The following is a 12,203-nucleotide window of genomic DNA, read 5'->3' on the forward strand; positions in this document are numbered from 1 at the left end:
CAGGTCGTGGGATGAGATGTGGTCTAGCGTGCAAGTCCAACACTGCGCATTTTCTGTACTTGACCATAAGAGGAGAATCAGAGCAAATTTCTTCATATAAATGTACTTTTGTTCTATTGTGTGCTGAAATCGAGAACTCCTAAAAGAACGACAAACACTGGTGCTCAATGCTATACAACTGGTTGCACATTTAGAAATGGAGGAACATAATGAAATTGAACAAAGTGCATAGAAGGGTTAGGAGCATCAAGAGTGCATAGTAATAATAAAAGCACTATATACCTTTGTGACCAGATTAATGGCCCTTAATTTACCACTACTAAAATAACTGGAGGCCTAGTTGGCATCCCTCAAATTATAATCTGTTTAACCGTCTCGATAGCTCTTACCTGACGGAGACATCTTACGAGTAGGAACAGAAATCTCAAAAGCGATAAATTACCTGGACTTGTGTACCAAAAGGGAAATCCTAAAGGATTCAGAAGGCTAGAAGGTGATGGAGAGACAAATTATTTTTAAATTATACTATATTCTCCAAAAAGCGCCATTACATTAAAAAAAGGCTTGGAGCACTGTTGCACTTGGCAAGAACACCCGATTTAAATGAAGGGGAGGGAGAGGGTTGCATTTTCACTTTCTATTTACCTTGAAAATCATAATTTTCAGACAGTGAGTTATTTTCAATGGACGGCACGTAAAATGACCGATTGATTGATTGATGACTTTGAGAAATCAATCAATCAATCAATCATCGCATTTATATAGCGCACTACTTACCAAGAGGGTCTGGGGGGGGGGGTCTGCTACTGCTCGAACAACCAGGTCTTGAGTTGCTTCCTGAAGGCGAGGTGGTCCTGGGTCAGGCGGAGGTGGTTGGGGAGGGAGTTCCATGTCTTGGCGGCCCGGTAGGAGAAGGACCGTCCCCCTGTGGTGGCTCTACATATGCGGGGGACGGCGGCGAGGGCGAGGCTGGTCGATCGAAGCTGGCGTTTGGGAGCGTAGAAGTTGAGGCGGCTGTTGAGGTATCCTGGGCCTTGGCTGTGTAGGGCTTTGTGTGCGTGGATGAGGAGACGGAAGGTGATTCTCTTGTTGACCGGGAGCCAGTGCAGATCTCTCAGGTGTCCGGAGATGTGGCTGCGACGGGGGATGTCCAGGATGAATCGTGCTGAGGCGTTCTGGATCCGCTGGAGTCTCTTCAGGAGTTTGGCGGTAGTTCCGGCGTAGAGGGTGTTGCCGTAGTCCAGACGGCTGGTGACGAGGGCCTGGGTGACCGTCTTCCTGTTCTCGGTGGGGATCCACCGGAAGATCTTACGAAGCATGCGCAGGATGTTGAAGCACAACGAGGAGACGGCGTTGACTTGTCTGGTCATGGAGAGGGAGGAGTCCAGGATGAAGCCCAGGTTGCGTGCGTGGTCTGTTGGTTTGGGTGCGTTGCCTAGGGCGGGGGGCCACCAGGAGTCGTCCCAAGCGGCGGGTGAGGATCCCAGGATGAGGACTCCCGTCTTATCTGAGTTCAGTTTCAGGCGGCTGTTCTTCATCCATTCGGCTACCTCTTTCATCCCTTCGTGAAGGTTGGCTCTGGCGGTGGCGGGGTCGTTGGTAAGGGAGAGGATCAGCTGGGTGTCGTCGGGGTAGGAGATGAGGTTGAGGTTGTGCTGTCGTGCGATGTCTGCGAGGGGGCTCATGTAGATGTTGAAGAGGGTTGGACTGAGCGAGGAGCCTTGAGGGACGCCGCAGATGACTTCGGTGGCTTCTGATCTGAACGGAGGGAGGCGGACTCTCTGTGTCCTTCCGGCGAGGAAGGAGATGATCCACTCCAGTGCCTTCTCCTGGACTCCGACGTTGCTGAGGCGTTGTACTAGGGTACGATGGCAGACAGTGTCGAAGGCTGCCGAGAGGTCGAGGAGGATGAGGGCCGCTGTTTCTCCGTTGTCGAGCAGCGCTCGGATGTCATCGGTGACTGCGATCAGGGAGGTCTTGGTGCTGTGGTTGGCCCGGAAGCCAGACTGCGAGGGGTCGAGGGATCTGTTCATCTCGAGGAAGGCGGCCAGCTGCTTGTTGACGGTCTTCTCGATGACTTTTGCAGGAAACGGGAGCAGCGAGATGGTGCGGTAGTTTTTGAGGTCGGTGGGGTCAGCCGATGGCTTCTTGAGTAGAGCGCTGAGTTCGGCGTGCTTCCAGCTCTCCGGGAAGGTAGCAGTGTCGAAGGAGGTGTTGATGATGTCCCGCAGGTGGGGTGCGATGACAGCGTCGGCCTTGTTGAAGACGTGGTGAGGGCAGGGGTCGGTCGGAGATCTGGAGTGGGTGGAGTTCATCGTGCGGACGGTGTCTTCGGTGCTGATCGGAGTCCAGGCGCGGAGGGTGGTGGTGGGGGGCGGTGGTTCGGTCGTGGTGATCGTCAGTTGAGTGCTGAAGCTGTTGTGTATGTCCACGATCTTGTTGTGGAAGTAGGAGGTGAGGGAGTTGCAGAGGTCTTGCGAAGGAAATTAGACCGTTGAAGCTTTGGAGGCCTCAACATTGAGGTTTCTGACAGTCTGGTGCCTCAAAGAAATACACAGACCATTGGTCCAGCAAAATCAACTAGGATGTGGCCATCTGCACCATGGGGTGCAGTGGACTATGTAGCAACCATGCTAAGTACTACCAAGGTTAAATCACAAGCCACTAATAGCCCTGTCTACGACCGGGAGAGGGAGAGATAGGGAGAGCGAGAGACAGAGGGGTAGGGGGGAGAGGGAGCGGCAGAGGGAGAGGGAGAGGGACAGAGACAGAGGGGTAGGGCGAGCGAGAGACAGAGGGGTAGGGCGAGCGAGAGACAGAGGGGTAGGGCGAGCGAGAGACAGAGGGGTAGGGCGAGCGAGAGACAGAGGGGTAGGGAGAGCAGGAGACAGAGGGGTAGGGAGAGCAGGAGACAGAGGGGTAGGGAGAGCAGGAGACAGAGGGGTAGGGAGAGCAGGAGACAGAGGGGTAGGGGTAGGGAGAGCAGGAGACAGAGGGGTAGGGAGAGCGAGAGACAGAGGGGTAGGGAGAGCGAGAGACAGAGGGGTAGGGAGAGCGAGAGACAGAGGGGTAGGGAGAGCAGGAGACAGAGGGGTAGGGGTAGGGAGAGCAGGAGACAGAGGGGTAGGGAGAGCGAGAGACAGAGGGGTAGGGAGAGCGAGAGACAGAGGGGTAGGGAGAGCGAGAGACAGAGGGGTAGGGAGAGCGAGAGACAGAGGGGTAGGGAGAGCGAGAGACAGAGGGGTAGGGAGAGCGAGAGACAGAGGGGTAGGGAGAGCGAGAGACAGAGGGGTAGGGAGAGTTAGAGACAGAGACAGAGGGACAGAGAGAGAGAGAGACAGAGAGAGAGAGAGAGAGAGAGAGAGAGAGAGAGAGAGACAGAGACAGAGACAGAGACAGAGACAGAGACAGAGAGGAAGAGGAAGAGGGGAAGAGGGGAAGAGGGGAAGAGGGGAAGAGGGGAAGAGGGGGAGAGGGGGAGGGAGAGGGAGAGGGAGAGCGAGAGAGAGCATCAATGTGAGTTTAGCATCTAACATCAGAACTTTAAAAAAAACATGGATTTAGGACCCCAACAGTAATCCTATTATCAGCTCGGAACAATTCAGAGGTGCAACTGAGAGCGGAAATACATTTGATAAAACGTCTAAATCAATCACAGACATAGTTCTTAACCAAAACAGGAGAAGCAGTAAAGCTGTCCTTCGACCCCTTGCCTCAATGTAAGCCTCTCTGAGGGGCCATGGGAAGGACAAGAGAGTAGAAAGTACAGACTGTAAACAGGACTCCTCAACTGAAATTTACTTTATGTACTTGCTCTGCCTTTATTGAACTGCATGAATAGGCAGTCACAGGGGCAAAGTCGTAGGAACCAATGGGCAAACCATGAGCAACAGATTATATAATCCCATAATTCAAGAAAATGTACATATATGGGAAAGTACGCAAACCACTAAGTCTTTCCAACGGGATTAGTTTATTGTGTAAATCCCTTCAATTGGGACATTTGCTTGGATTGGGCACGTGTTGGTTAACCCACAGGGTATTTCAAATTGATGATACAAGGGGCAAGGTGTATTCTCATTTCACCACTCTCCGATCAGATTGTCTGTCCTCTCTGGTTTTGACTTTAAGAATTATATCCATCTCAAGTCCTTCATTCAGTAGTCCCTTTACAGAGGTAGATATGTCCGGGCAATCGTGGTAAGCTATTCAACTCAACTGCACCAGCACATGACTAAAGGAGACCACAGTTATTTCATGTGTCGTATTTGCCGTCCTGCTTATCCTGCCAAAGTATACGTTGACAAAACAAAAGTGAAGAAGACTTTCTCAGAGATCACTCCTCAGCCCCTCTTGTTTTGGGGTTTCTCTCAGTAATGCTGGAAGGCCCAAATGGCAGAGTTCTGTATACAGGCAAACTCAATAGGACAGAACAATGGACAGATTCAGAAATGAGCATCTAGATCCTTTGATTTTAAATCCCTTGGTCTAGAGTTCACTCAGTGCACAAGTGCTGCAAGGAGCCTTTCAGGGACCATTTGTTGGGACTGGACTCGACTGAGGCAAACGTTGGGCTCTTATGGGGCTTCGATATAAAAACCAGCTTCTCTTACAAAGAGCATTTCATTGTGGCCTAGAGTTTACAATCGATCCAACAAGTTACCAGGCGCCTGGTCTTAATACCATTTTCTGCTTGGCTGAGAGATTACTCGGAAGAGGAAAAGAGGAAAGAGGAAATATTTGAAAAAGTGAGTATGATCTGTGAACATGTATGAATGGATGCACTACGAGGAACAGCATTTTTGTGAAATCTCATGAAATGCAAGAAGAAAGTTATGTAATCAGGCAGAATACTAGAAAGCACATAGGAAGATAATCTGTACTGTTCTCTTTACACAGCACAATATTGGTGCACCATCGAAATTCAATTCAATTTGAATGAACCCTAAAAACTTAAAGGAAACATCTGATGGTGTTACAAAGTTGGAAATTATTGTAAATGTCAGATTGGCAAAGAAAACAGTTTTTCCCATTTTCAATGAATTACCACTTAAATAATTCCTGAAGGGAATGATATCTACTGCTATTAATGTTTTTCTTCTTTGTCCTTATTTTTAAATCACGTGTTTAGTTTTGTTGGTGTAGATGTGAAATTTAAAAAAAAACTGTAAAATAAACCTACTTTGATTGCAGACAGTGTTGCACTGAATATTTTGCAAAATCTGCTAAAACCAAGAGATTGAATTCCTCATAGTGTTAACCTCCAAGATCTCGAACATGCGAAAAAGAGCACAAATGCACCTCTATTTGAGCTTGAAGAGGTACATTCAATGCAGTTCATGAAGAGAAATGCAAATGGACCCTCACAAAGACTGATATTGAAAGACTGAGCCACACACTGATCTATTCATCAACAGGGCTGTACATATAGCTCTATTCAAATCAGCTACAAATAAAAAGATCTATTGGAGGAGAATGCTACAAATCACACATAGGAGTTTTACAGACAGCTCTATTTATCCCTGGTGCATACTATATTAACGTGTATTTGTGCAGCCTCTTTGCCAAGGTGTGCTTCAGGACTGACAAAAGGATACAACCAAAAAAATGTAAATACCTTTTTTTAAAGATAAAAATGTGTTTGCGTAAATTAACTCGACAGTATTCACTGCAATGCAATTAAAGAAAAGTGCAAGAGGCAACAGATGATATTGTAGACAAGATTGGGCGAGAAAGTCAGGGAGTGATGAAGTCTCTTACTTTTCTAAGAACTGGAACATATTGTGCGAAAATGCGCGATACAGTTAGAAGCCCCGGGGAGAGGTAGTGAGACAAAGCCCTCGACAGCAACAGGGCGAGAGCAGATGAGGACACAGATGGTTACTGAAGATGCTAGTTAAGGAGCAGCTAGAACGTAAATACACAATCACTTATCAGAGGAAGGTACTAAAGGCAGAAAGGCTTAATGTAGACTAGTAATCGATATTCAGATAAGACCAGGGCAACAATGAACGGTTTAGAGAAATTGATGCAGAGATATGGTCACATTTAATTACAATAATTTAGGATCTGAAGAGAAGGCTCAGAGAAAGTAACAAATCTACAAAGATCACAGGCTACAATAGTTTGAGCAGCTCTGACTGATTATAACTCTTTATGATTGGCAGAGGCCACAGTCTAGTTTATTTGCTCATGCAAGAGCAAGCAGATATAATCAATGAAACTCTTTATTTATGTGCCAAAAAAGGCATTTGTCTGAGAGGCTAATTTGCATTTAAGTAGATAACTTAGCAATGACAGCATGTGTGAATTTAGAAGTAAAGTTTTAAACCATCTTGCACTCGGTCACCGTTCAAAGCACAGCTTGGCATCAGTACACAAGCCTGTACGGTTATAGACAGTATAACAAAATCACCCTAGATCGGATCACAGACACTATAAAGTCTGATCTGAATAAGCGCAAATTTAAAAACTGAAAAAGAAAAGAAATCCTACTCATATGGTTTAAGACTTAATTTGTTCACCAGTGTTTCAGTTGGCTACTGAACACAATACTCCAGAGAAGGACTTGAGGCCGCCAGAGGAGAAGCACCGAAGATGACCTCCTGAGGAATAGGATCGCCTTAGGCAAAAATCCTGGGTTTCCCCACATCTACGGCTATGCAACAAACAGGATTACCTTACGTCATACACTACACATGCAACGACGATTATTACTTCGGAAGGAGATACGTATTGGATGAGCAATCGACCATTGTTCTCCTGGGATCTTCTCATCGGCACTGACGAGCTCCCCAGAGGCAGTTCTGTGCCGCGTCAACCGGAGATCAGGAAATGCGGCGATCGAGGTGAGGAACGGAGAGGGTGTGCGGATATGGGAGGGTTGCCCCGGTTTGAAAAGGTGAACCCGTTCGGGCCAGGTCGGAAGGCTACCGGAGAGTCACTCCTGCATAAAAGCAGATCTTGGTGGTGAGGAACGGAGAGGTCACGCTGCCATGGGCAGGCTGCCCCATTTGGAAGAGGTGAAACCATTCAGGCCAGATCTGAAGGCTACCGGTGAGTCTCTCCTGCATAGCAGTGGATCTTCGCCTGTGAGGAGCCAGATGCTGCAGAAAGGAGTAGTTTCTTTTCTGTAACTCCAGTTCTGTAGTAGGGGTATCTCTGTTATAGTGATAATCTAGTGAATAGTCCCGCCCATGTGCGTGGACCCCGGAGCAATCAAAAATAATCTCTTAAAGTGTCGAAAAAATGCAGAACTGCACAGACACTTAAGAGAGAATTTAAAGACATATAATGCAGCCTATAAACAGGCTACACAGTCCAGTACTTCAACTAGAAATTCCACCACAAATCCACAAAACAGCAAAGCCTGTCCAGATTTCCCTTGCCTTCAGCAAAAACCCCTCTGGAATGATAGAGAGGAAGACGTGGACAGACAAGCCCCATAGGCTGCCATTATGTGGCTCAGAACAGGATACTGTGCCTTTAAGAGAACTTTCCAGAACTTCACAGTATCCCAGAATGCCCTGCAGGTCCCTCTTACTTTCAGTTCTTTTTGAAGGCGTAACACGCCAGACCTGTAGCATTCCTTACATGAATATCGTTCTCCACCGGGGAGAGGGGCGGGCGCTTATGACTATAACAGAGATATCCCTACTACAGAACTGGAGTTACAGAAAAGAAACTACTCCTTCTGTAGTAGGGGATCTCTGTGTACAGTCATAATCTAGTGAATAGAATGGCAAGCCCATCCCCACACCAAAGCAACGGTGGAGAAAAGAAACCAACACCACTATTGTGCGAACAAATTCCGCAGCGAAGCCTGTCCCACCTGAGCATCCGCCCTGGCATCAGTGTCCAGACAGTAATGCTTAGCAAAAGTATGAACCGAATTCCAAGTGGCGGCCTTGCAAATTTCTGCAATCGGCACATTACGGAGCAAGGCTGTTGTGGCAGCTTTGCCCCTGGTGGAATGAGCCTTAGGCTTACCTCCTAAGGTCTTATTAGCTTTCTGGTAACCCAGTTGTATGCAGGACACAATCCACCTAGAGATGGACTGCTTAGAGGTCGCAAGACCCGTCCTGACCGATCCATAATTGATAAACAATTGGTCTGACCTACGAATACCTTTGGTCTTATCCAGATAAAATTTCAAACCCTCCTAACATCCAGGGAATGTAGAGACCTTTCCGCTGGAGATGAAGGGTTCTGAAAAAACTTAGGCAAAGTTATAGTCTGGTTGACATGAAAGTCAGAAATAACCTTGGGAAGAAATTTAGGGTGAGTACGCATAACAACCTTAGCAGCATGAAATACAGTATAAGGTTCATTACAACACAACGCCTGAATTTCACTCACCCTGCGGGCTGATGTAATGGCCACGAGGAACGCCGCCTTCCAGGACAGGTGCTCAACAAAGCCTTATGAATGGGTTCAAAAGGCTCCTTCATCAAACTGGACAGCACCACATTCAATTCCCATGAAGGCGAGGGAAGCCTGACAGGAGGGAACACTTTCTTCAAACCTTCCAAAAAGTCCTTGATCACAGGGAACTGGAAGAAGGAAGTCCGTGAAGGGCTTTTCCTGTAGGCAGTCAATGCAGCGAGATGAACCTTAATGGAATGAACATTAAGGCCAGACCGCGCCAAATGCAGAAGGTAAGGAAGGATGACATCTTCCTTGCACGTCGTTGGGTCAAAGTTCCTGGACACACACCAGATACAAAACCTCTTCCAATTGTAAGCATAAGAAGTCCGAGTGGAAGGTCTCTTAGACTCCTTCAGTATGTCCATGCAATCTTCGGGCAGATTCAAATGGCCATATTGCACTATCTCAGGAGCCATGCCGCCAAACTCAAGGACGAGAGGTTGGGGTGCAACATCTGCCCCCCGAACTTCGTGAGAAAGTCCGGCCTGCACTAAAGCCGTATGTGCGGAAGGATTGACCGGTGTAGAAGGTCCGTGAACCACCACTGCCTGGGCCATTCCGGGGCAATCAGGATCATCCGTGCCCTGGACCGGGACAGCTTGATGAGCACCGCTGGAATCAGGGGAATGGGCGGAAAAGCGTAAACAAAGCTGTTCGACCAGTTGATCCAGAGTGCATTCCCCAGCGTCCCTTGCTGGTAGTACCTGGAGGCGAAGTCTCGGCATTTGCTGTTTTCGGCGGTGGCGAACAGATCTACGTCTGGAGTCCCCCACCTTTCGAAGACTTCTCCTAGTACGTCGTTGTTTATGACCCATTCGTAGTTTTCCTGAATCAGTCTGCTCAGTGCGTCTGCCTGAACATTCTGCACACCTGGTAGATGGGTAGCCATTATCGTCAATTCCATGGCAGTAACCATGTGCGGCCAACAGGGAGGGTCCGCCGCTGCACTGATCACCTGGTTAGATACCAGCATCCCTTCCTTGAGGATCTCCTGGAAGTCCTCCCTCTTGTCTCTCGGTAGCAGTTCCACGAACTGTTGTAGGAAGTCCCAAGCGCCCGGTCGTAACGGCCCAGCAGAGCTGTATCGCTGGCAGCCTACATGGCTGCGGAAGCGGCCCCACATGCTTTCCTGCCCGCTGAGTCGATCCACCGACTCTATTTGTCTGGCGGCACTGTGGATGACGGGGAGGTAGAATGCAATTTCCTGGCCGCCGTCACTATCACTGAATCCGGTACCGGATCCACTCTCAGAAAGGCAGGGTCCGAATCCAGGGCCCTGTACTTCTTTACCACCGCTGGCGTGAGGAACAGCTCCTCCGCAGGTTCCTTCAATCCAGGTACCAGAGGCAGAAGAGGGCGAGACAAATGCTTCTTGTGAAGCGTCTCGAATATCACGGACGTCGTAGGTGTTGGAGCCGTCACCGTGATACCTAACTTTGCAGCTCCCCTCAGGAGAACTTCCTAGAATGTGGCAATGTCGTCCACTGGAGAGATCCTGGTCTCAGGAGAGTCCGATAAGGTCGGCGAGTAGGAATGGGTCCTGTAAGAGTCTGTGCGGGACCTAGACTTAGACCCCCGCCTCCTATGGCGACGCCTTGATCTGGTGGAGGATCTATGACGGCTCCTTGATCTTCCTCTCCGTCTCGAGCGTGAACGGGACCTCCTCGGCCGAGGATGATCAACCGGGTCCACCGGAACGGGTGACTTGGGCTTGGATGGAGCCTTCGGTCTAGGTGTACCCTTGGGAGGCGTCGGAAGCTTAGGTAACAAAGTCGACCTCGGAGGAACCGGAGGTGGCTTCTCAGGCAACCCTGACCCAGGTTGCGGTGGAGGCAACGGAGGCGGAGTAGGTGTCCTCGGAGGGGGGCTCCTCGGTAACGGAGGAGGGGGAGTCGCCTTCCCCGACGGGGTATACACCTCGGAATACACCGAGTGCGGCGAACCCCCTTCTCTTCCAGCCTGGGCGTCAGGTCTCCTTACACCACTTTTCGGCGTCGAAGAACGGCGACCATACGGCGAGCGTCGGCCCCTGGACATCGAGCGTCTCTTCCTCGGCTCGAACGCCTTCTGCGCCTCGATGGCGACCTTCTGTGCCTCGACGGCGACCTTTTGCGCCTCGACGGCGAACCTCGGCGCCTCGACGGCGAACCTCGGCGCCTCGACGGCGAACCTCGGCGCCTCGACGGCGACCTCATGTGCCTCGACGGCGACCTCATGTGCCTCGACGGCGACCTCATGTGCCTCGACGGCGACCTCCTGTGCCTCGACGGCAACCTGTGCCTCGACGTCGACCTTGACGGCGAGGACCTCATCGACGACGTCCGCCTCCTCTTCGCCGACGGCGAACGGCGGTATCGCCTCGACGGCGAGCGCCGACGCCTGGCTCGTCGACGTCGATCGTTCGACGTCGACGCCGACGAGGACGCCGATGAAACAGTCACCGGGGACTTCGAAGGTCTTGTGATATCCCTCGACGTCGCCGTCGTTTCGTCTCCAACGATGGGGAACAGACCGCAGTCATTCCTCTCGACGCCGTAGTGGGCGCAATGGGCCCAGGCGGAGAATGATGACGTTTGCTGGTCTTCCTGCCCCTGGGGAGCCCCCCAGAGGCCTCAGCATGGGCAGAAGAAGCCCCTTCAGACCCACCTTGTGCCTTCAGTCTTCTTTCTTCGAGACCCTGAAGTCTGATCTTCTTCCTTTCCCTCAGGGTCCTTCCAGAGAAGCCTTGGCAGATAACACACTCCTCTGGAACATGGGAAGCTGGAAGGCAGAGGATAGACACCTCATGGTGGTCCGACCTGGCCTTTTTCCTGGAGCACTCCGGGCATTTGTCGAATAATGCAGGCATATTCGACAGAAAACAGAGTGAGAAAACCAAGGAGAAAAGCCCCACAGTACAATAAAGTACTAATTCTGTGAAAAACAGTGAAAAAACACCAAATAAGTCCAAAAAAGGGAGAGCTCAATGCTCCAGGGTCCTGCTAGCAGGAGCCGGAAAAAAGAACTGGAAGTAAGAGGGACCTGCAGGGCATTCTGGGATACTGTGAAGTTCTAGAAAGTTCTCTTAAAGGCACAGTATCCTGTTCTGAGCCACATAATGGCAGCCTATGGGGCTTGTCTGTCCATGTCTTCCTCTCTATCATTCCAGAGTGTTTTTTGCTGAAGGCAAGGGAAATCTGGACAGGTTTCGCTGTTTTGTAGATTTTTGGTGGAATTTCTAGTTGAAGTACTGGACAGTGTAGCCTGTTTATAGGCTGCATTATATGTCTTTAAATTCTCTCTTAAGTGTCTGTGCAGTTCTGCATTTTTTCTACACTTTAAGAGATTATTTTTGATTGCTCCGGGGTCCACGCACATGGGCGGGACTATTCACTAGATTATGACTATACACAGAGATCCCCTACTACAGAACCCCGCCTACGGTTTATCACGGGGGCGGTGCGGTAGCACTCAGATTTAGTTAAATTGGTGGAAGGGCAAACAAAGACGCAATAACAGCCACGTCTGGAGTATGCTCTAGAGCAGCAGTGAGGACGAGGCAGAGCAACAAAAGCCCCAGCGCTTAGAGACAGCACCAGAGCAGTGCGGTCGTTCATTGAGATAGCGAGGAGCTACTAGGGAGCGCTGGGGGTTCCTGCTTATGGGTTGTACAAGGAGAAAGGAAGGAAAGATGAATAAAAAGTGGAGAAGAATAAATGAATAAAGGTTGACAAATGAAGGAAATAGAAGGGAACAGCTGTTGGGTCTCACTAGGGAATGACCTGGGTTTATTTCAC

General features: G+C 49.7%; 1 protein-coding gene across 2 annotated transcripts in view; it reads right to left on the reverse strand.

Annotated features, from left to right (window-relative positions):
- The window catches only part of ELMO2 (engulfment and cell motility 2), a 290,477-nt gene that overhangs the window by 161,755 nt on the left and 116,519 nt on the right, over window positions 1-12,203 (reverse strand). The gene's annotated exons all lie outside the window — the stretch shown is intronic.

The sequence above is a fragment of the Lissotriton vulgaris genome, chromosome 7 (genome assembly GCF_964263255.1).
Source record: "Lissotriton vulgaris chromosome 7, aLisVul1.2, whole genome shotgun sequence".
Classification (NCBI taxonomy): Eukaryota; Metazoa; Chordata; class Amphibia; order Caudata; family Salamandridae; genus Lissotriton; species Lissotriton vulgaris.